Raw genomic sequence first — 25,837 nt, forward strand, 5'->3', positions numbered from 1 at the left:
CTATCGTTAATCACTGTCATTTGTATCAGTGGTAGGAAAAGGTCTCGTACATTGTATTTTACCATGATATATAAAAGAGGCGTTTTTATGTTAAACGGATTACTGACGTCAATCCATGAATTCTGGTGTGGCTGATATTTTGACGAGCTGCAAACAAACAGACAAACAAACAAAACACAAAAAAGTCAACACGTACGCAAAGAACAAATGTTCTTATCTAGTATAACTGTGCGAAGGTTCAGAATGCTGAAATTGATTGTGATGAGCAGGAAAAATACAAGTAATTTTACTTGCTGCTTTTGAAAAGAAATGTTTTTGTGCTCCTTTTGAAAAAATCAATGTTCTGATTCGCATGCTTTAATTGTATGTGCTATTTGAGTGATTTCCAAATTTGTAAGCTATCACCTAGATGGCAACATTCAACAACTGGTCTGTCATATGAAAAGAAACTTATTTATTGTGTTCGAAGTAGCAGTATTCTTGAAATAATGAAACATATTTCAAACTTCTAACGAAGATAAAAAAATATTACAAATGAAACAGAGTAACCCATTTATTACATTAGAATGAATAGCTTTGTCTAAATATTTGTGCAATCATTTAAAATGGACAAATCTTGTCGTGTACTAAGTGTGGCATATGGCATCATTAATGACATAACGTAAAGTAAGAGAAGGACAAAGTTCATTATTTACGGTGCCCCTAAAGTGACATGTTACGCACTTTTTTTCCACTTAGGTAATGTGAGACTTTTTTTATTTCGTTTAATTTCGTTTAAACGAAATAGTAAGTGGAAAAAAAGTGCGTAACATGTCACTTTATGGGCACCGTAATAACTTTAGTAGCGAATGAAATGCTATTTTATCCGATAAATGTAATTGTATCTACGTTTGATACATATCTATATATAGTAACATTACTGAAATAAATGAAATAGAACATTCAAGTTAGGGACTCCTAGATGCATAGTGACGCTCGGCAACTTCCGTATGATTATATATTCTCGAAATGCAATTCGGCATTCTTCGTAGACTTTCCATAACAAATCGGAAAAGGGGCGGAGAATACGTAATTTGTCAAGTATAATTGCGGGTCCACAACCTTAAGTATGGCGTTCCTGTCAAGCACTAATATGCTGTAATACTGCAAAAAACCTATGCATCTTTCTTAATGATCCTCAGAGCATTTGCGTCTTTGCATCTTTTTATCTCATTCCTGACTAAATTGCATTCTTTATAATGTTCATATAGCATGCTAACGGTACATTATTTCATTGCATAAAGATAAATTCGTCTGGTACTTCTTCAAAATAGAATTTATTGGTTTGGTTATGATAATGAACGTTAAGAATATAACACAGCATTAACATGCAAGCAATTAGACTGGCTCCCGTCCCTATGTTTGTTCTTATTTACATATATCAGTTTTCTTCATTAAGAGGGAAGTAACTCCAGAAGGGTGTTTCTACATTGAGATTTTTTATTGCCCCTGGCTCCGAACATAGGTGTGGTTCAGCCATCAGATAAAATTATGCTATTTTAGAGGCCTAAAATTTTCTTATAAAATGTTTCCAGTATTTATATAAAAATAACCATGCAGCCAGGGAGCCAGGCTAGCAAGCAATAGTCGTTTCTCATTTTAGCAGCACATTTAATCAAGATAATATGAAGAAACACTCCCCCTGCGGTAGAAAATAAGTAACAAGTGAGATAACGACATTTAGGCATTTGCCACGTGAACTTTTTAGATACTGCGCTTTAGAAATAGATAAAGTATAAAGCAGTGACATTCGGCTATTTGCGTGCTATTACGTATTCTCGTATCTTACTTTGGCATTGGGCCAATTCGTTTCACATTTGCGGCGTACGCCGTTTTTTCTCGGGAAACCGGCTACGTGTTCGATTGGTTTCCCGGCACTTCCCGGGTCTATCCGGCATACGCCGATGTGCGCCGGTCTAGTGAGATAGGCAAAGCGGCAAAGCATATAATATTATATTTGCGATATAAAATCGGTTAAACATCTGAAATGGGTTAATAACAGTAAAAGTAGAAACATACTACAAGAAATATTTTGCTAACATTTTTTTGACAAGGCCTCAATAGAAAATCATAATAAATTTCAAATTTATCTTTTTTATTTGCAGCTCACGTGGCCGGCGTACGCCGAAGAGTTCGTTTATTACTAAAACGGCGAAAATTAATATCTTGCCGGTAACGTGACCGGCATGTCCCGGGATGAGTGAAACGAATTGGCCCATTCTTTTGATGTGGTTGTAGCTAACACAGGCCTAACTATTTTAGTACCGACCGAGGAATGCCGAAAAGTGCATACTGCGATAATAAGTAATTGATCAGAACGAAAATTGTCGATTAAAATTATGGAATTATTTAATGTGTCATTTCAAATGATGCCGTTTATTTAGATGTTATTCTTTGTGTATGAGATAGGAAAATATTTGCGCATTGTACGTACTTTGTACAACTGATTGAAATTAAAAAGATGATGCACAAATCAAACCTATATACCTAATGAAAAAGTTAAAATTACTAGACATCATTAACAAAATAACACTATAATACTTGAAGTTAATTGTGGTCCGCCATCTTATAAAACATTGAAACCTCTGTTCACTCGAAAATTCTTTAAATGAATTTATATTCTTTTAAAACACCTTACCAATGGCTTTATCAATACGTTGTATATTGTGTAATATGAAAACCACATGCCCCAAGATTCAAGTTCCGACTATACAAGCAGCTGTCATGAATATGTTTCCTTCTTCTGTACGTCAAACAGTTTACACATTTTGCGCAACTTCGAACACGGACATAAAATGATGTTGTTTTTTTTTTTTTTTTTTTTTTTCATTTTACATACATGTACGGAGGACCCTATAATTTAATGTTTTAACTGCAGTAGTCTGAACATACGAATAGGAATGTTCTCCTTTGGAAATTGTAGAATTAATTGAAGATGTTTAGAAAATTCGTTTTTAATTTTTTTTCATCCTGCATGATGACTTCCAGTGCCAACAGGTTATTAAATTATATGCGCCTACACTTAATCCCTTAACGACATTGCAGTTACATTAATGTAATCAAAATTTTATGTCTTGTTTATTTTAGTGATACATGTTGTTAGTCATAATGAAATTGAATTAATATTTCAGATATTTGCATGTCTGGTTGAAAGCATGGGTCGTAATGATACTGGACTGAAACTCAGACACACTCAGCTTTACAATGCTACTATGGGCCATGAATGTCAGATGCGTCATATGAAAGGCGAACAATAAATGAAAATAATCCGTAAAAAAGCTTTAATTCTGTTGATGAATCACACGGGGAAGTATTACTCTGCGGTTGTTTAGGAGCGGCTGCAGTGACATTACACTTTAAAAAAAATATATCGTAAAGCTCTTATCTCAAGTAATAGATACAAGTGTTATCGAATCTCTCGTAATTGCTGTTTTACGTAACAACATTTAAAAGTAGATGTTAATCTGCAAGCTATGTAGCTATTATCTTAAAAAAGGCATACATGAGTATATAGTCTAACTTAATTAAGAGAAATAAGGGTTTCATGAAAACTTACAAAAACCGATGTAGTTTACGTGATTTTCGCCTGACAGAGACTACAAGATTCAGCCGCCTAGATTATAATACAAGAGCTGTCACATGAAACAGGGCACTCGACTATTTCGGTACTGCAAGGTGAAAGAGGGACCAGCTGAGGAAGCTGGAGCTTTCATCGGATAGAAATTCATGTCTCCAGTTTGGGTGATGATACTGGACAATAGTCTAAGTCAAATGCATTTTGTCAAATGTGAGTTAAAGTGTATCAATACATTGGCTAAGTGTAAAAGGGAAATAATTCATCGAATATTTCTGCAAAAGTAATACACCATAAGTCATACATGTGTCATGTGGCTTTTAAGATGAAACAACCATTTCAAGTTTGAATAAAATCCATTAAGTAATAACTGAGATAGAGCAAAAGTGCATCACAACTTCAACCTGAAATTTTAAGCATGCCAAAGTTATTGGCCTTATGTCATATGATGTATGTGATGATGTGGAACAATCGTTTAAAATTTGAGTCAAATTCATTTCTTAACAAAGAGATATGGTGAAAAAGCATTTAAATGAAACTGAAAATTCTAAGGAAAAAGGAAATAATTCATAACATGTCTGTGCAAAAGTTATTGACATTGTGTCATATGATAAGAACGATGACGAGGAAAAACTTATTTAAGGTTGAACCAAATCAAATATTTATTAACAGAGATAGAGTGAAAGTGAATCAAAACTTTAACCTGATTTTTAAGTAAAAGGGGGTGTAATTAATGAAATATTGGTGCGAGAGGCATGACCCTTGTGTCATATGATGTTGATGTGATTTGAAAAAAATATTTTAAATTTGAATGGAACGATACGTTAAACATGGTGTCAGTTTTAAAAAGAAAGTGTCATTAGATCAAGGTTCTGCAAATACAGTTATTCGTGAATATCGTAAATATAAAATTAAAATTTTGTTTCTTTTTTTTTTCTATTTTGACTTTAATGTTATGCAAACACTGTGCGAGAAACTACTCTAATATATCTCAAAATTAAAACTGTTCACTGGGGTTATCATTGTTTAAATGTCCAAATTGCCCGTTAACTAGTAATCAACTGGGACCAAACTGGCGTAAATCTTTACACGGCGAAAAGAAAACACTCCGCTTACTAAAAGTACTATCTCTAACACCAAGTTGTTTTATTGGAAGTATCATACAATGACTTAGTAATATAATTGATTACCACGCCATCCATGCAAGTGCTATTATAGCTGTTTGTATTGAATGAAAACTATTATACATTCTGGTAGCGGCTTAACTGCGGTGTTTTATAATGCCGGTTTTTAGTTCCGGCCCAACTAACGGTGACCGTCAGTATAGCTAAAATACCACAACCATTCCCACCCTACATCACCCCCGCCAAAAGGAGTACTTATACACTATGCGTGTACACAACCAGTTCCTTTGATACTAAATATCGGCGAAACGATTTAGACAAACTATAACTATTTTCATAGAAGTTGGCGTTCGTTCCTTGCACAAGTATCTATATAAACCATACAGGCCACCAGGCTGCTAGACGGTCAAACCGCTATCTTCAGGCCGCCAGGGCGCTAGTGTGCCAACTTCAGGTCGCTAGGCCACAAACCTCAGCAAGATATTAAACTCATAGTAAATATACACACCAAAGCCACTGAGTTTATCTATTGTCTGGCTAAGGAATACTGAAGAAGCTATGGCAGATGTGCAGTATTTTGATTAGCTACTTCGCAATTATTTGTTTATGCAGTACGCAAACAAAAATAATGTTTAATATCACGTAATATCGGCTCACATCTTCCTCTGTTGCTTTGAACGTAATGGATGTAAATAACAAAACAACAAACAGTAATTACTGATATGCAAACAATTCTTGATTCGGACTTCTTTTTCTCTAAGCAGCAAATTTAATCATGATAAAACATGAAAATTATGCAAGATGTGATACCAGATTTAAGCGGAGTAAAGTTTTAAGAAGGTGACAGTGCTTTCATTTTCATATATAAGATTATGCAGCAAAGCCGTTACAGAGAACAGACATAGGATGAGCTGTTGATTGCCATGAGAAAAATGAAAATTTTCAATTACATTGCCTGAGTCATTTTCATAGACTGACTAAAGTATGCTGCGAAATTCTAACATCATCGTTGTATTTCCATGTGATGGCGCAAGTGCTTTTGATAGAAATGCAATTAATTTGATTTATGAAATGTACATCTATCACTCAAAACAACATGATTTGAAAGAAAATCGATACTACCATTTCTTGCACATTAAATCAAGCTTTGATAATTGTTTATTATGGTGTTGTTTTCCTTTTACCCATCTCATTTAGATAAATGTAGTATAAAACCTTTGCGTAACTGCGTCATAGATCAATCAAATTGGAAAAACAAAAACGCGTTCTAAAATAATATCCATTTTGATAATGCTTATAAAACTCCTTGCAGTTTGGGAGCCCTTAATTTATAAATCACCAAATGAAGTTTATTTATAGAGTATAAGACAAATGTTTCTTATTGCCAAAGACGTTGTCGACGTTGGCTTTGACAATCTGTTTAAAACATACAGAGAAAAGAGTTAATAGAACATTAATAGCATGGTTTTACAAAGGAAATGCAGAGGAGTTCATATAGACTTTCAATGATATACTTTCAACTATCAAACCAGATTTATTCTCAAGATATAATAGGATCAAGAAATTATCTCGTTTTAATCACATTACTTTGCTTTATAAGAAATTCGCTTGTTTGTAAATTGTAGATGATACTGTGTTTTTTGTGACTTTTTTGATATTGATTTGAGGCCGTAGAAAAGATAATATGGTTAATTCAAAGATATTTTTTCTTAATACTTATATGATAAATGTCAATAAAGATAAATGTGGCTTTTAGTAACATGGAACATACAGTTGAAACTCGATATCTAAAACTCGCTTATCTCGAAATTCTGGCTATCTAGAATTCATTTTCAAGTCCCGTCCCGAAATTCATTTTCAAGTCCCTTCCCGAAAATACGTGTAAAAATATTAGTTTAATTCGAAGTTCGGTTATCTCGAACTAAAACGCTTGAACCCTTGAAATTAGAAATACCGAGTAATTGTATACGTTAGACATTTTATTAAGTACATATCTATCTATGTAGGTTCATTATTTTTTCATTGACAAAACTGATGTTCAGCCTGGTGAAATGAATGCTTTATGTCTTGTTCAAATAAATAGTCATGTATTTCTTTGGCCATAAGCATAATGAAATAAACATTAACGAGCTTAGTCTTACTTCATGTGTGTTAGTATCAATTGACTTAGAATCAGCTTTGTCATTCTGCCCTGGGCCACGAATGCCAGTAAATTCAAGTAAAGAGTGATTGTTGAAATTAATACACACAATATGTTTAATTCTCTAGTTGATTCGTAAAAGGAAATAAATCTCAAAGCTTCTTCGATGTTACTGTGGATCGCAATCTCATTAAAATCAGATCAATTTAAGCTGCTTTATTCTACGCACTTTGAAGGTATGAAAACGTATTTGAGAAATTATTTTAATGAAATCGATGCACAGTTGTCATGCATGATTTTGCCTTCACTCCAGCGCATGCTAGAAAGATTAGACAGCATGTCTTATTTCTAGAGTAATTGAATACAGGTTTTCTCGATTAAACTATTTAATTTGCTACCTTGTCGTCTTCTATGCAATGCCTTCTGTTCCCATTGCGCGTGTTAGGGATTCACCTTTGGGAGGTATTCTTACACTGTCCTTTGACTTTGAATATTATTTAGGTCAAGAATGGTTTGGGGTTCTCACCATGCACCGGTTTAAGCCCCACAGTTGTGATTTTGTAACTGACAGTTCCAATGCTTGGTTGCCATTGTTATTCTATTATTGTTCTGTTTGTCCTAGTTGTCTGTGCGTAATGTTTTGTCTTTGTGAGTGCATTCATACGTCGTACACGCGCGCGCGCGCGCGTGTGTGTGTGTGTGTGTGTGTGTTGGTCGTATGTGCGTCCATCCATGCAGATGCTGCTGTAGATAGCATTTTGAGGAGATAACGTTTATTTAATGTGACATTTCCTGCTTCTTATTTATTCTTGTTTTTTTCCCCTGGTTTCGACCTTTTTCCTCCTCAATAAAATAAGAAAAGTGCTTTCCATTTGTGACCAAACAGAGACGCGCCACACACCAGACGAAACCTTAACCTTCAGCTTGCTTGCGGTAAGTGGTTGTCTTTGCAACCAGTGCAGACCAAGAATTCTATACCTTCTGTCTTTTATTTGCCACTCGTGTCAAACACATCAGTGTCGGTTGTCAGAAAAATCGATATGCATACCTATGTTTGCTAACAGTTGTTGTAAACGCATTTAATTACTGTTGAATTTCTTTTAAAATTTGGGACTGTCATACAATTTGGTTAACTTCGTGATCTCTATCAGTAATTTTTTTGTCAACAGCATGGATTGCTTTTAACAATAATTAATTCCCGAAAGATCTTGTTTCTTCGACTTGACTTACTTGCTTAACGACATTTACTTGAAGACTGCATGTTAAACCACATACACGCAGAAAGGTTAAGTGACATGTGCCAGTTTCGAACTGCATCCCGGTTAATTTTAAAAGCGGAAAATGTATTTCAAGACATTTATATATGTTATTGTTGTGTAAAATAAACGAGTGCTTGAATCGATATTTATAGCTTCTAGAAATAATATAAGGTATCGAAAGTCAGACAAAACAGAAACGGTTATTTATTCATCTAGATTGTGACCAAACTTGTGTCAAGAAAAAACAGTTATGAGACACTTTTCTTACTACCTTTATGTTAGCCCGGTCTCGTGCTTTAAATATATGAATTTTACGATTGTAGCCCAAAGCGATCTTTTCTTGGTGAGCGGAAATCGTTTTTCTTTTTAAGTTTTAAGGTAATGTAGACCTTGACCTTTGACATATTCACCCCCACCCCCTCCCCCACCCTCAAAAAATAATAGGGGTTATCTGCTTATCACAGGCAACTAACCATTTCGGAACTAAGTATTCTCTAGTTATTGATCTTTAACCAAATGGCCTAACGATCGACAGACGAATAGACCGACAAACAGACTGTGAGCAACACAATATTCCCCTCTTGATCGAAAGAAAATGAGGACATACGAATTTAAATACAGTCACTTCTTTTAAAGATACCTTTAATATGATGTATTTGACTTAATATATTTTTGGTATCATTTGAAATAAATACGGCCAAACGTGTTGCTAAATATCAACGGAACGGCATCAGGATAATTATGCTCACGGAAACATAATACAAACTGTGAATGATTTTTAAACTTAATGGTAACGGAGGACTGTAATATTTAGCCATAGCAGGAAGATTTGTATTGACATGGATCATACATGCCTGCAGATTAAATTCTGTATTTCGCCTCTTTATGACAGATGCTTGAAATATTTCAAAGAGTAAACTGATTCAGAACGGACATTAAAATGCCAATCTGACATTTGACCTCAGCATATGACATTGGTCCTAAGTCAACATGGCTATTAAGTTCTCCACGTCGCCACGTTGCTAAAATGTAAATAAAAACCTTCAAGCGGGTATAAAATACAGCATGAACACCAATTATTACTTAACTGCCCTTCTGTTTCACTGTACGGCTTTAACCTTGAACTAACTTTAACTGAAGTTGCGTTCTCATTTGTGATTAGGTATTTGAACATCACGGACGGACGGGCGCACGGACGGTCAAACGAGCACACGACAATACCAAAGACAATGTCTGTCCCATAATCTGTGATGATATTAGTAATAGACAGGTAAGATATGCTGGCGCAATGCTGCTAGTAGCTTATATTCAATATCAGATAGAGTATGTTAACAGTCAATACCGGCTTTCTCAAAGAATAAAAACATTGAGGAACATGCGGTATTGAAATTGGTAACTTTTTATTCTATTGAAGCTATATAGACTGTCTGAATTTATTCTACGGAATGAACAAGGAAATGTGTTTTTACATTCTTTTGAGTGATGGATTTTAATAAAATACGATTGAATCAACTTTTCTTTCTCCTGCACAAAACTGTATAAAATACGTAACTTTTTATCAACTTGGATAAGGAAATACAGACTGACTTGATATATATTGAAAAAAGAACACCAAAGTTAAATTTCAGAAAACAGAATAAAGTTGCTACATCTTCAGGGAAACTCATTGTGATTTTCTTCTGTGAAATTTAATTCTTGATATGACACGCGTTTGGATTTACTTTCATGATTATGAAGTGGTTTAGGCTGCAAAGAAGATTCCTATCCGGAATAATTTTAATGTCATCGCTTCCTTTGATTTTTATTCTAGGAGAAGGTAAGAAAAAGTAAATAGTTATTTAGTTTAAGCGAATATAGTGCAATTTTTCATTGAATACCTTGTAATGTCCTTGCAGAGCTGATATTCATATATAACGGTAAATGACATGCTGCTGTCCGTGTGACAATGGCGACATCTGTAGATTACTGTATATCATATGCTTCTGTTCTTTTGACAATTATGATATATGTAGATTGCGGTTAAAACATGCTGTTTTTCACGTGATAATTGCGTGATAATTGCAACATACATGTGTGTAGAATGCGATAAATGGCATGTTATTGTCCGTGTGATAATTGTGATATATGAAGATAACGGTCAATGATATGCTACTGCTGTTGTGGTAATTGTGACAGATGTAGATTACAGATAATTACATTCTACCGTTCGTGTGATAATTGTGACAAAATTATTATGTAGACACCTTTGTCTGTGTGATAATTTTGATATTGATATATTACCGTAAATGACATGCTGCTGTCGGTGTGATCCGTTTGACATTTATAGATAATAATCAATGGTAAATGACATGATACTGTCCGACATGTGATAACTGTGGCATGTGTAGATTACAGTTAATGACATACTGTTGTCCTGTGATAACTGTGACATATGTAGATAACGGTAAATGACAATGCTTTACCTTCTTTTTGATAAGTGTGACATCCGCAAATTTTAGAAACTGACTTGCTGCTGTTCGTGTTATGTTTATGTAGTTTATAGATTTTGCTAAATGAAATGCTCGGACCAGAAAAAAGTTCGGATTAGAGGGGTTTTCGGATTAGAAAGGTTTCGATTTAAGAACGAAAAATTATGCTTTTTGTTACACATGATGTGTAGATTAATCTTTTTTTGAACAGACTTATAAAAAAATTAAATTATAAGTAACTTGTATCTTGCTTTAGTGTAATGTAAATTCTATGTTTATTCAACTTCTCAATATCACTTGTAAGCATTATTGTCACCACTCCTACATTCCCAGAAGGTAGCTAAAAGGGAAATATTTTACTTGTCCGGTTATTGTAACAATCCAATTTAGTACAACTTTCAGTGAGCCAATTTGCTGTTTTAAAAGAACAAATTGCACAAACACATGAAAATAGCCATAATAAATATTAAATTTTCGATTTTAGCATAGAGAGTTAAGAATAAAGCCTGTTTACTTAAAAGGTAACGAAAAATTATGTATAGTTGCATTAGATATATTACACGAATGTTCAAAGTTGTCGACATTACCTTAATTTTGCACGATCTATCATTGTTTTCTATATAATCTGTTATAAATGCTTTCAAATATGACATTTTACAACACTCTAAAAATGTTACAGAGTTATTTCGTTCTTCTTTATTTGTTTCTGTCTTGAGATAATAGACATGAGAGAATCCTTATAATTTTCCCATATCCGAGATAAACATATGACTGTTCAATGTTAGTACAGGCGGGGGAATTATATATTGGTATAGTGATCGGGACTTTTAACTTCCCCCTGGATATTTAAGGCAATATCTTTCATAACTTAAATATAGATATCAAGTTTCTTACACATTTTGGGAAATATGTTGTCGATAATACTTTAAAACCTTCATTTCACCTTTTTACGGTCTTTGTCCATTTTTGAAAAAACTAGCAATGAGATAAGCTTATAAGTAGTGGTGTAGATATTGACTTTCCATTTTAAGAGGCTCTCTTTTTTTAGAAAAATAACTTAATGGTAATAAAGCAGTTATTAAACAGTTATTTCAACGACATGTTTGAACTGTCAAATGTAGCATTCATCGGTGCTAGGAAAGCCATGTAGAACTGTATCCAACAGTCTGTCAGCCGTAAGTCGTATAAATCGTTTAAGCCTATTAAATATCTGGATGCACAAGGGCATTTGTATGTCTTAGATAAATGTTTAAACCGTTTTACTATTAATGCATTTGGTTCGGTTAGTGTCAAGTATTCTTTATTATATAATAAACAAATATCGAGAGTTTTACTGCTTGACATAAAAGCAAGAAACTGATTTATTTCCTCATGCAATTCAGACTGACGTTTCTAGATTAAAATTCTGATACACTGTTTGAAGTCAGACAAGTGTCATTTCAATTTCAGTTTGAGCAAAAATTTAATATAAAAAGTGAAATGAATGCAAACAAATGCTATTTTAAATTAATAAATATGATAGCTGTGCCAATATTACAAGAGATATGGAAGAAAAGAAACAAGTGCGTGGAAAATGAATGTAAATCCGTATTTTAGATGAAAGCTTCGTTTTTCTCGTACATTACGGTATTTTAAGTGATTGATCATTTCTGGAGGATAAATAAAAATTCGTCTTGGTTCGGAGTTCAGTCTGAGATGTCTAAAACATAACGGTCTTTTGAGTGTTTGGGTCACTGTTTGAGATGGGCTATACGTTTCGCTAATACTAGTATATCACTATCACTCGACAGTGTATGCAGTTTTGGAGGATAAGCATATAATCTGAATAATGGCACCAGTTAAATAAAGTGCGCTCTGTCGAACATTTTATTTTTTTATTCAATGGGCTTTATAAATTTAATGTGAAAAGACACAAATGCAGTATCCTTTTTATCACACATTGCTATTCTGCTGAAAAATGTAAATCCCGTCTTTCTCTTTAAAAACATCGATCGACGTCTTCTACTAAATACCATCTGTATGACAGGGCTTTATTCTTCTTCCACCGCGTCAAGCATGTGATATAGTTTAACATCCTTGCTTAGTGTACTTTGATGTATTGATAAATAATGTATTGTGTTATAGGGGCCTTACATTAGCAGAACGATTAGAACAAGGGCAGATAAATTGGATGTTCGCTGTACACGTGACGATTTACATCAGTCAAGCTCTTATATAGCAAATAATACAATAGTATTGCATGTTTTTCTTATGAGTACACTTTCACGAAGTTTGTAAATATGAATTATCCAAATGAGTTATTGTAAATAATAACAACGCGATGTAGAAAATACTATAATTATAATTGGTCATAAATAACTGAGTAAATCACATTTCCAGTAACATGAATTACTGTTTTACAATCCTCAGTTTTAATTCATGTAACAAATATCTTTCTCTTACGTTTGTTTTAGAACAAGAAATTCAATTGTCTACATATTTCTTGTTATAACTGAAAACGCGGTTATCAAGTTAAAAGGATTAGAAAGTAACTATCCAATTATTATGAATTATTGATAGAAAGTGATCATTTTAAAGCAGAAAAGTGTTTTCTGAAGACAGTCATGGCAAACACTGTACCTGGAGTTCTTCAAATACAGCTTAAACTGTATATTTTTGTATCACGAAATTGGAAGCACTGATCGTTTTACTTGGACACATTGGACTTGAAAATGATACTTTATATAGGACTGTGCGTTTAGTTTATACTAATTTGTTTAAGCTCGATTGTGATGAAAGCTTCAAGCTTATGGGAACCACTCTCGAGTCCGCTTCCTGGAAAAACCAGTACTGGTGTCATATTTGAAGTCATTGTCGTGACCCCAGTGGGGCTCGAACCCACGACCTCTGGGTTTAGCGGCCGACACCTTATCCACTAGACCACCGCTCCGTTTGTTCGTTTCACTGCGTTGCCGTATCCTCACACATAAATATTGATATGACTTATATTATATCTATTTTGTAGGCACCAAGCAATATCAAGATTATTTATGCTACATTTGAAATGCATTTCCACGCCTCGATGTAAACAACATTTTTTATTTGACAAGTCGGGACGTAAATACACATAATACTCACGGGACTTCAACTCACTTCGACACCAGTGAAGTAAAAGCAAATCGAATTTGACTTAAATGTGACCAAATTACATACAGGTACAGGGAATTTCAACGGGACTTTTTAATAAATAATTAAACGTTCGAAATTAGAAAGTGTTAGGTACTTAGTTTAAACGGTAGCATTTATTTGAAGGGGGTCTTTAATACACTACACCTTTTAACTAGACATCTTCAGAGATAAGCGGTTTCTGTTCATTTAAGAAATGAAAAGATTTTTTTTTTCGGTGTTCATGTGAAATGAACTACAGAATAGGATCGGCAAATTAAATATGAATCGCGATTCATGTTTAATTTGCCGATCCTATTCTGTCGTTCATTTCACATGAACACCGAAAATATAGTTTCATTTCATATATTTACATTATATTTCCTTTCAATTTGTAAACAAGATGACATTATAAATTGCGAATATTTTGTGGCATTTAACATTAAAATCAGCTTCCCGGCCATTCTGTTTACCAGACGGAAGAACTGCGACGTCATCTAAGGAACGTTATCCCGGACGTTATAGCGAGGTCGTCAAAACAGCGGTCGGTTATCACTAAGCAACGATGACGTAACTTTTGCGCCTTTCCTTTTGCTGTTCATACGAAATGAACGTCACAATTTTCAATGGAAAAGAATAGGGCGAATGTAAATATAGATGCATCTCCTCAGCGGTGACGTAAACCTCCATTGTGATGGTTGCAACCTGTTTCATTTTGAAATGCAAACTTGAAGTTTTTCTGGATACAAATACGATGATTGAGTTTCATAGTAAGATTTGAAGCAGATGGATCTCAACTTTTCCACATTCACCAATCTAAAAGGTGCTACTACAGGAGCGACAAATGTAGAAAATAAAGCTGTATCTAGCAGTGCAATTAGTTTGACATCAAGTATGAAACTTGATATCGTTAAATCTGAACTGAATTACGGTTTTTAAGTTTGTGTGTATGTTTTGTTGGATTTAACGTCGCACCGACACGTTAATAGGTCATATGACGACATTTTAGCTTCAATGGAGGATGATCCCTCCGTGCATTATTTCATCACGGGCGGGAACCTGGCTAGAACCACCGACCTTACGTAAGCCAGCCGGATGGCTTCCTCACATGAAGAATTCAAGTGAGGATCGAACCCACACTGGTGAAGGTGAAGTTCGAAGTCAGTGACCTTAACCACTCGGCCACGTTTAAGTCAAAATAAATAGATAATTAGATAAAGTTTTGACGGGTTCACCCTATTTAGGGGCCTGAAATGTTTTTGACTGTGTGGAAAACGCTTGCAGGACCCCCAAATGTCGTACAAACGCTGCTTGCAACATTATTGCTTCTTATAGTAAATTGCATTACAACCTTGGTGCAAGGGATGTTGAACATTTTATTACCTTAAGACTAGTCTCACCAAAAAAATGTTGGTTGCATGATATGCTTCAAGGGATATCCGAAAACAATTTTTGACATACGGCTTCGACAGATATCTAATGTTCAGTTACAGTTATAAATCAAGATTACTGCTATCACTGAAAGGAAATACATGTCATTATAGAACATAATACGTTACATGAAAATCATGTGAATGTTCTCTTTTAGAAAGTTTTTCACCGATATTCGGAAATAACATTTTCCGATGTATTGATTCATTACTTAATATGTCGCAAATCAGTATAAGAAATTCAAATTATGCCACGATATTTCCGAAAGAATTTCAATTTCGTTGTATTTATCAATATTTATCGGTACCAATTAATGGCAGTCTGACTAAAGTACATCTCCTATTACGCTACGCTTAGGATCTGAACACGAGCTATTGATAGCCTCGTTCTGACGACCCTTCCTCTAGCCTATCAAAAGCTAATTTACAACATTCTGCAAGCTTAAAAAAAGCCTTGGTTTTTGATATCTACGATTCTTATGTCGCAAGATGTCAGATAGCCGGTTAGCTCAGTCGGTAGCTATATTATATAGGACACTTGCTCTGTAAGCGAGGGGTCCCAAGTTCGAGCCCTGTACTGACTGCAATTTTTTCTTACTCTTTCACATTCGAACAAGTCGTCTGATTGGTTCAAATAAAAATAGATTTGCGAAAATAAAAAAAGCAATATTGGAATTCCAAAATATACAGAAGACGAATGTGAATGGGTCATTCTCAGATCTTCGTTTAGAAGATCAAGTACTTTAGTCAGATTGCAATTGATGGCTTAACTCTGCGAAAACAAAAACAAAAACTTATACTGACCATAATGAAAAGCGTTCTGCGATTCGATTTATCAGAGATGAAAAGTTTTTATAACGACTTGTTTGATAGGATGAATTTTCCGTACTACATCAGGTAAAATATGTGTGTCTGTTCGAGTTTAACGTCTTTTTTTTCAATCTTTTAAGTCGTATAAACGACAGTGTCTACTTGTAGCAGTGAGCGCAGTTCTCAACTTTAGAGTTCTGTCACACTTGAATATCACGCTATAGACACGTGACATGATATCCGACCCAGGCACATTATACTGACCTAGGGCTGGCCAGTACTAGCACTATCCTCTTATGCTGAGAGCCAAGAGAGGACAATATTAGTAGAGTTATTACGTCTTTGGTATGATGCGGCCAGGGATCGAACCCCCGCATTCGAATTCTGCACTCTACCACTAGGCGCGACGATAACTTAAGGTGTAGGATTAGTTCAAGCATGAAGAAATTACTACAACACAAAAAACAACGACAGAGAGTATCAGGCGCAAGAGCGCTGATGTAATTTATATGTCATTGAAAACTTTACAGCAAGGAAGACCACTGTTTATAAAACGGAAGATGTAATTTCCAAGATATCAGACAAAAATCTTCGGAAAAAGTACAAATGTTATTTATTCAAAATGACTTGTATTTGATCTTGCTTTTCATTAAATAAATATTCGGGTCACAGGTGAGACTACAGATGTGTCTCTGTTCTATTAATCTTGATTTATCTAACTAATTAGTTTGCCTGTAACATGATCAAGCAGACTTTAGTTTTCTTTTGTGGTAAATATGAATTGTGGTAGTGTATTTTGATTTTTTTCAGCACAGAAACGTCGCATTAGAACATTCAAAGCGTTCACGGTAGTAGAGAATCAAGTACGGACTACACAATTTATAAAGTGTGCTCATTTATGCCCGATCTTATTCATTAAACACTGATATAATGTATGCATGCAAATGTATGCCATTTGTAGTATAATGTTTTAGAACACTATGTTTTCATTTAATTTACGGTCAGTAATAAGTCATGTGCTTGAAGAATATTTAGCATTCTTTTTCACACTTAGTTTTCACCGGTGTTGACAAAATTATATTCTGAACTTCTTAACATGTTTTAGGAGAAAGGGTATACATCAATTAGGTCTTACGGGATCATTTTCAATAAGCAAACACTGTTTTGTTTGAGAGAAGATAGGAAATTATAAGCCATGGTATAGATGTCAATGTGTAAACTTCAGACGTATTCGTCTAGTTCATTAATCATTGAAGCAAAAAGTAATTTTCTGATACTCTGAAAATTTTATTGCTTTTTTTTTACTTATTCGTAATTTTACAATGTTTGGTTTTAACGGGAAAAAACACAGGTTACAATTTTGATTAAAAAAGAAGCGGACTAACAGAAACTTTGTACTTTACAGATTCTGTACCAAAAGGCCACTCTTCGCGTTCATGTCTTGACAATCACAAATTCGCCAGTGGAATAAAACTTTTACTTGAACCCATTAGTTTCTTACCGCTTAAGGCTCGATATCCCGCCCGTGTTTTTGAATTTCTTCATATGAGGAATATGTCTTGCTGATTAGCGGGAGGTTCAGGTTGATATTCCTCAGAAATATTCGCAGTTGAAGTAGTACCTGTTATGTTCTTCATCAAATGAGCCATGCCATGAGAAAACCAACATAGTGGGTTTGCGACCAGCATGGATCCAGACCAGCCTGCGCATCCGCGCAGTTTGTTCAGGATCCATGCTGTTCGCTTTCAAAGCCTATTGCAATTAGAGAAACTGTTAGCGAACAGCATGGATCCTGACCAGACTGCGCGGATGCGCAGGCTGGTCTGGATCTATGCTGGTCGCAAAGCCACTATGTTGGTTTTCCCATGGCACGGCTCAAATTCAGACTAGGAGACGCCGTGCGATGTTTTCTTTGTCGTGGTGACTTGCACCCCATATAGAATCAAGAAGTCAAAATGAATGCAAAATGTTACATATGCTATGAATTAAACAACTTAAATATTCTTAATTCTATGTAGATCCTGTTTATTAGTAATACATTAATTCGAGAAACTGACTACATAATTCATTAACGTCTTCAATAACTTTTGTCAGCGGTACCCAAATAAGCAAATATAGTGCCAACACATAATTTTTATAAAACTTGTATAAATTGAGCGTAATGTATTCTGGCAGTTTTATGACACTTATGTTGATAATTAGTGTCAGCTATAATAAATAGGAGACGAGTGTAATTTACCTTAAATTATTAACAATTCATTAATTATATTTCTCTATACATTAATCTAATATTCATGATAATCAAATTATTGTCCAGAAACTGCAATGCATTAACTGTAGCAGGCTTTTCTGGCTAAATATGCCAGACAGAAATGTAAAAGGTATAGTAAATGTCATATAGCTTGTACACAAAAAGAATGATCTCAGAAATAAAACGATGTGGGATTAAACTCAATGTTGATTTAACAAGCCATGTTTTAACATTAAAACAAGCTTAGTGAGCCGAAAGGTTGTCATCTCAATGTCTGTTCATTAATACTAGGACGGTAAAAAACGCACCATAATGCAAAAGATACTGTTGAAGTTTTTATAGCATGCCTCCTTGCTTATCAAACTGACTAAATAAACTTCAAATTCATTGTACCGCAGTGTAATATTCAGTCGACTTTGTCTCTTTTGTATGTGTTGAAGTTATTGAAGTGACAGTAAGAATGCTGTTATATTTTATTATAGTTTTTAAGTAAATATGACAGTCACTACTATTTATTCAAAATGTACTATAACGTTAAGCGTTTTCAATGACATGGCTAGCATTCCCTTTATGCTTTTTTTTAACGGCTACAAATTTATTTTTGTGAACATAAAAATACATTTTTCTCATGTTAAACACCATTTTGGATATTTTTCTGAACATTTGTCGATTGTTTTAATACTGAGTAATATAAAAGAAAGATTTATTGAACCTATTGTTTTTTATTATCTCTCTAACTAGATCATATGCAGTAATGATAGTTTTCCTAAACCATGCAATTACGCATAACATCTATTTAGGAAACTATTTTCATCTGTTTTAACATAAAACTGAGAGCCTTATGAAAATTAAATGCCATACGTAATACACAGTATAGTTCAACCAGTTTAATATTCCGGAAGACTTTAGCATAGATAAAATATGTATGTTTTCACTACACAACAACCAAACGTAATGAAACACTTAATATGTAATAACATCAAATCCGCAGACGAGATAATTAAGTACTAACACCTATATAAATACAGATTATGTACATCATGTTTCCCACAACGTTGTACGATAGAATGGCTTCATTCCACGCACATATTCGGGTCATGTTAACTTCCACAGCTAAGCATTGTGTTGAACTTATTTCACTTATTATAATAATACTAGACTTTTTTGCAGTTTTACACTCCAAGCAAATACCATTACAAAAATGAGTTCAAGAAACAATGAAAGCATGAGTGATGCTAAGTGCACCAGTCTTTAACATCATGATATCAAGGCAATGACATGGTTTGAATATATTGATTTTAAACTGACTGAAATGGTCCCCAATTTGATAGTGTTTATACAGTATGATATTCAAATATTAATTTTTTTTAAGTTGTGTCTAACAGATGGATAACAAATTAAGAATTAAAGTGACATTTAAAACTGCAAAAGCTTTGCGTTTACACTGTACTTTTACGCTGATCAATAGGTATTTAAACGGTTTTCAAATATTAATAACAATGACATGTTTTTTAAATGTGTACTTTCGGGCAAATAATAATAATTTAGTTCTTGTGAGAGGATGAAAGAGCCGAATAACTCCAAGCTGAATGAATATTACTGCATCTCATCATCTGAATCTTCACAACATCCACCTATGCAACTTTAGTGGCAAAGAACATCAACGTTGAAAAAAATCTTTGGTGTCCGCTTTTTATATGCTTTTTAGGAAAAGGTACTCTCTCAATTTGACATTTGCAACGATAATATCCCAGAGAGAATTTTGAATATTTAGGGTATTAGACCCGTAATAGAGTACCTCCTTTTTGAAGAGTATTCAATTCCTACCATAAGCCTACTTTGACTGCAATTTTCAGTGGGGCGTAGGTTCAAGCCCCACTGGGACAAAATAATTTTCCTTATTTTCCTTTTTTTAGTATTTTTTTTACTTCTTTCAAGACTTATAATTGATTTATTGTACAAAAGTGGAACAATTTTATTTGATAAGCAATTTCTTGCTGTTCAAAGTGAATTTACCTCTGAAACAGAAGGGATAGAGTTAAACATCTTTACAAATACTGAGTTACATGCGGTAAAAGTTCTCTATTTTGCCTTCACTCTTTAGATTTCATGTTGTGAAAGAGATATAGGTAGGTTTTGCTTCTGCCCCAAGGTTATTTTTGAATGAAGTAAGCAAAATTCAAAACAGACCCGCAGGATTCGACCTCAGATTTTTCAATCTTGGGAGTTAGAATTCTGTTTCATTAAATCCGTTTACTTGATGCACCCTAGACAAAATGATATTGACAGTTTTATTTTGTGTTTTATAATTGTTTACCAATAGTATGATGTTTCTTTTATCACATTTAATGGTATTATGAATTCTCTGCAAACATTTTGGATGACCATCACTTTGAAATTTGTCTCTACTTAAGCTTAAGGAAATACTATAAATTATACAAAATTTATAAAAAATGGCACGGTAAATGCTGTTTAAATGTTGCAACACAGTGCAAAACACGGTCAACTTTAAGAATATACCAAGCAAATGCCATTTTGTAAACATTACTATTAGAGGTCTAATACCTTAAGTTAACTTATGATTAACATTGCAACGGTTTACAAGCATAGACAAATTGTAATTCCTTTGAATTTAAAACCTGCAACATAGTTTTCAAAGTCAAACTGTCAGATAGTGTTTATGTCACTGTTACTGTACTGGGTGTAATGCCCAAGTCGGTATGTAAAATTACACATTTTACCGAGAAAAATGTCAAACTAACGTATATAGTCAGTCAGTCATTCTGTGGTTCTAGTGCAGATCTCGCCCCTTTTCCCGACCCCTAGCTGAGACGCAGCGTGGGTGCTGAACTTGTTCTGACATTGGTATTAACCGTATGTTTCTACAGAAATATCATCATGGACCTATCGTTAAATTCAGTTCCTTTTAAATACATCAGACCTACTAGTATGTGCGTATTTAAGGCCAAAACCTTGGAAGCAAATGTATAAATCTATTATGAAATCGATTGTAAACATGCACTCTTACCAACGCCTCCCTATATCAATTTTACGATAGGCAACCATCCTTTGAGGTCTGGCCATTTTGGAACCAAGCATTCTCTAGTTATTGATCAAATTGACCGACACACGGGCAGACAGTCAAACAGGCAATGATCAAAACAATATACCGTCTTCTACGAAAGGGAATGAGGGCATACGAATTTAAAAAACGGTCGCTTGTTTTAAAGATACTTTTAAAATGATTTCTTTCTTTTTGGTATCATTTGAAATAAATTCGACTGAACGTCTGGCTAAATCACAACGGAACGGCATCAGGATATACTCATGTATAATTAAACGGAATAATACAAACTGTGAATAATTTTTTAAAATGTTTCACGTCTATTCCTACCGCTGAATGGTAACGGAGAACAGACTGATCTGTCGTATTAAGCCATAGCAGGAAGAATCGATTGACATTGATCATATATGCCTGCAGATTAAATTCTGTATGTCGCCGATTGAAAATACTTCAAAGCAGTATACTGATACAGAACGGACATCAAAATACCAATCTGACATTTGACCTCAGCATATGACATTGATCTTAAGTCAACATGACACGTCGCCACGTTGCTTAAATGATAATAAAAACCTTTAAGCGGGTATAAGATACAGCATGAACACCACTTATTACTTAATTGCCCTTCTATTTCACTGTACGAACTTGACCTTGAACTGACTTTAATGGAAGTTGCGTTTTCATTTGTGATTAGGTATTTGAAAATCACGGAAGGACGGGTGGACGGGCGCACAGACGGACAAACGAGCACACGACAATAATTTATGATAATATTAGTAACAGACAGGTAAGATATGCTGGCGCAATGCTGCTAGTAGCTTATATTCAATATCAGATAGAGTATGTTAACAGTCAATACCGGCTTTCTCAAAGAATAAAACATTGAGGAACATGCGGTATTGAAATTGGTAACTTGTTATTCCATTGAAGCTATATTGACTGTCTTAATTTATTCTACAGAAATGAACAAGAAAAGATGTTTTTACATTCTTTTGAGTGATGGATTTTAATAAAATACGTTTGAATCAACTTTTCTTTCTCCTGCACAAAACTGTATAAAGTATGTAACTTTTTTTATCGACTTGGATAAGTAAATACAGATTGACTTGAAAAATCAGGAAACAGAATAAATTTGCTATATCTTCAGGGAAACTCATTGTGATTTTGTTTTGTGAAATGACACGCGTTTGGATTTACTTTCATGATTATGAAGTGGTTAAGACTGCAAAGAATGTTCCTATCCGGCATAATTCTAATGTCATCGCTTCCTTTGATTTTCATTTTAAGAGAAGGTAAGAAAAAGTAAATAATTATTTAGTTTCAGATATTATAGAGCAATGCTTCATTGAATATCTTGTAATGTCCTTGCAGAGTTATTATATAAAGTCTGATATTCATAAATAACGGTAAATGACATGCGGCTGTCCGTGTGACAATGGCGACATCTGTAAATGCTTCCGTTCTTTTGACAATTTTTACATATGTAGATTACGATTAAAGACGTGCTGTTGTTCATGTGATAATTGCGACATACATGTGTGTAGAATGCGATGAATGGCGTGTTATTGTGATATATGTAGATGTAATGACAAAATAATTACGTAGATGCCGTTGTCTGTGTGATAATTTTGATATTGATATATTACCGTAAATGACATGCTGTGATCCGTTTGTCATTTATAGATAACTTATGAATTTAAATTTTCCATTTTAGCAAAGAGAGTTAAGAATAAAACATGTTTACTTAAAAGATAACGAAACATTCTGTATACTTGCATTAGAAATGTTACACGAATATTCAAAGTTGTCTATATCATCTTAATGACACTCATTTTGCACGATCTGTCATTGTTTTCTATATAATCTTCAACAAATGCTTTCAAATAAGACATTTTACAACCCTCTAAAAATGTTACAGAGTTATTTAGTTCTTCTTTGTTTGTTTTTATCTCGAGATAATAGACATGAGGGAATCCTTATAATGTACCCATATCCGAGATAAACATATAACTGTTCAATGTTAATACAGACGGGGGAATTATGTATCGGTATACTGATCGAAACTTTTAACTTCCCCCTGAATATTTTAGGCAATATATTTCATAATTCTAAAGTACAGTAACTGTTATCAAGTTTCTTACACATTTTGGAAAATATATTGTCGGTAATACTTTTAAACATTCATTTCACATTTTTACGATTTTTGTCCATTTTTGAAAAATGTAGCAAGTAGTGTTTTATACATTTATAAAGATATAGAGGTGTAGATATTGATTTTCCACTTTATGAGTCTCTTTTCTTAGAAAAATAACTTAATGGTAATAAAGCAATTATTAAACAGTTATTTCAAAGAAATTTTTGAACTGTCAAATGTAGCATACATCGGTGCTGGGGAAGCCATGTAGAACTGTTTCCAACAGTCTGTCAGCCGTAAGTCGTACAAATCCTTTAAGTCTATTAAATAACTGCACAATGACATTTTTATGTATTAAATAAATCTTTAAACTGTTTTACCTTTTAAATATTAACGAATTTGGTTCTGTTAGTGTCAAGAATTCTTCAAACAAATATCGAGAGATTTACTGCTTGACATAAAAGCAAGAAACTGAATTATTTCCTCATGCAATTCAGACTGACACTTTTAGATTAAAATTCTGATACACTGTTGGAAGTCAGACTAGTGTCATTTCAATTTCAGTTTGAGCGAAAAAATAATGTAAAAAGTGAAGTGCATGCAAACAAATGCAATTTTAAATTAATAAATATGATAGCTGGGCCAATATTACAAGAGATATGGAAGAAAAGAAACAAGTGCGTGGAAAATGAATGTGAATCTGTATTTTAGATGAAAGCTTCGTTTCTTTTGTACATAACGGTATTTTAAGTGATTTATCTTTTCTTGAGGATAAATAAAAATTCTTCTTGACTCGGAGTTCAGTCTGAGAAGTCTAAAACATAACGGTCTTTTGAGTGTTTTAGTCACTGTCTAAGGAGGATTATACGTTTCTTTAATACTAGTATATTACTATCACTTAACATTTTGGAGGACAAGCATACAGTTTGAATAATGGAACGAGTTAAATAAAATGCGTGGCTCTGTCGACCATTTTATCCTTTTATTCAATAAGCTCCGTAAATTGAATGTGGAAAGACACAATTTATGATTTATAATAGTTGTTATTCTGCTAAAACATGTGGATTCCGTCTTTCTCTTTAAAAAAATCGATCGACGTCTTCTACTAAATACCAAATGTATAACTTAGCTTTATTCCTCTTCCACCACGTCAAACATGTGATATAGCATAACATCCTTGCTTAGTGTACTTTGATGTATTGATAAATAATGCAATGTTTCATAGGGCCTTACTAGAACAAGGGGTGTGTAGTAGACGTGACGATTTAAATCAATTAAGCTCTTATATAGCATTTTCTTTGCATAATAATAATAATAATAACGCACTGCAGGAAATACTATGAGTATAATTAAACGTAAATAATTGAGTAAATCACATAATTACTATAATTTTACGACATTCAGTTTTTTTATAATAAATTAAATTATTAAATTTATGTGTGTAACAATTATCTTTATAATAATAATCTTACTTTTGTTTCAGAACAGGAAATTCCAAATTGTCTACATATTTCTTGTTATTATAAATAAATGATAGAATGTGATCATTTTAAAGCAGAATAGTGTTTTCTGAAGACAGTCATGGCAAACACTGCACCTGGAGTTCTTCAAAGACAGCTTAAACTGTATATTTTCGTATCTCGAAATCGGAAGCACTGATCGTTTTACTTTGACACATTGGACTTGAAAATAATACTTTCTATAGAAATAGAACTTATGCGTTGTCGTAGCCTGACACATGTTAATATTAACATGACTTATATTATATCTATTTTGTAGGCACCAAGCAATATCAAGATGTTTTATTCTATATTTGAAATGCATTTTCACGCCTTGATGTAAGGAACATTTTTAACTATGACAACCCGAGACGTAAATACATCTAATACTGACGAGACTTCAAATTCACTTCGACACCATCGAAGTCAAAGCATATCGAATTAGACTTTAATGTGACCAAATTACATATAAGTAGAGAGAATTGCAACGGGACTTCTTAATAAATAATTCAACGTTCGAAATTATAAAGTACTATATACTGAGTTTAAACGGTAGCATTTATTTGAAGGGGGTCTTTAAGGGGACGCATACTTTGAAATTAGAAAAAAGTGGGTGGGGTATGATAAAATTTACCTGCAAAAAAGTACAAGGTTTTGGTACATGAAATGGATACTGTTTCAACTATTATAAGTACACAAATGATTGCTCACTAAAATAAAAATGAGAAAACTGAAAGAAGAAAGTTATTGTTGAATTACATAAGACTTATTGTGTACATTCAAAGTCAACAATTAAGACTTTTTGGTGCGAAAATAATAGTGCTTCACCTTGTCCAAACATTTATCAATGTCCTACAGATTCTAATTTAAAGAAAGAATGTGAAATATGGTCACTGTCTTG

The 25,837-nt window shown here is 33.7% G+C and overlaps 1 protein-coding gene across 2 annotated transcripts in view; it reads left to right on the forward strand.

Moving 5' to 3' along the window:
- The first annotated feature begins 9,469 nt into the window (after positions 1 to 9,469).
- Positions 9,470 to 25,837, forward strand: part of LOC123566632 (lachesin-like) — a 172,011-nt gene continuing 155,643 nt past the window's right edge. The window contains exon 1 of one of the 2 annotated variants that reach the window (XM_045360914.2): positions 9,470 to 9,952. The gene's annotated coding sequence lies outside the window, so the exon portion shown is untranslated. Of the gene's footprint in view, positions 9,953 to 22,160; positions 22,596 to 25,837 lie in introns of those variants that run through there. The other variant, XM_045360916.2, reaches the window with a different exon arrangement.

The sequence above is a fragment of the Mercenaria mercenaria genome, chromosome 8 (genome assembly GCF_021730395.1).
Source record: "Mercenaria mercenaria strain notata chromosome 8, MADL_Memer_1, whole genome shotgun sequence".
Taxonomy (NCBI): Eukaryota; Metazoa; Mollusca; class Bivalvia; order Venerida; family Veneridae; genus Mercenaria; species Mercenaria mercenaria.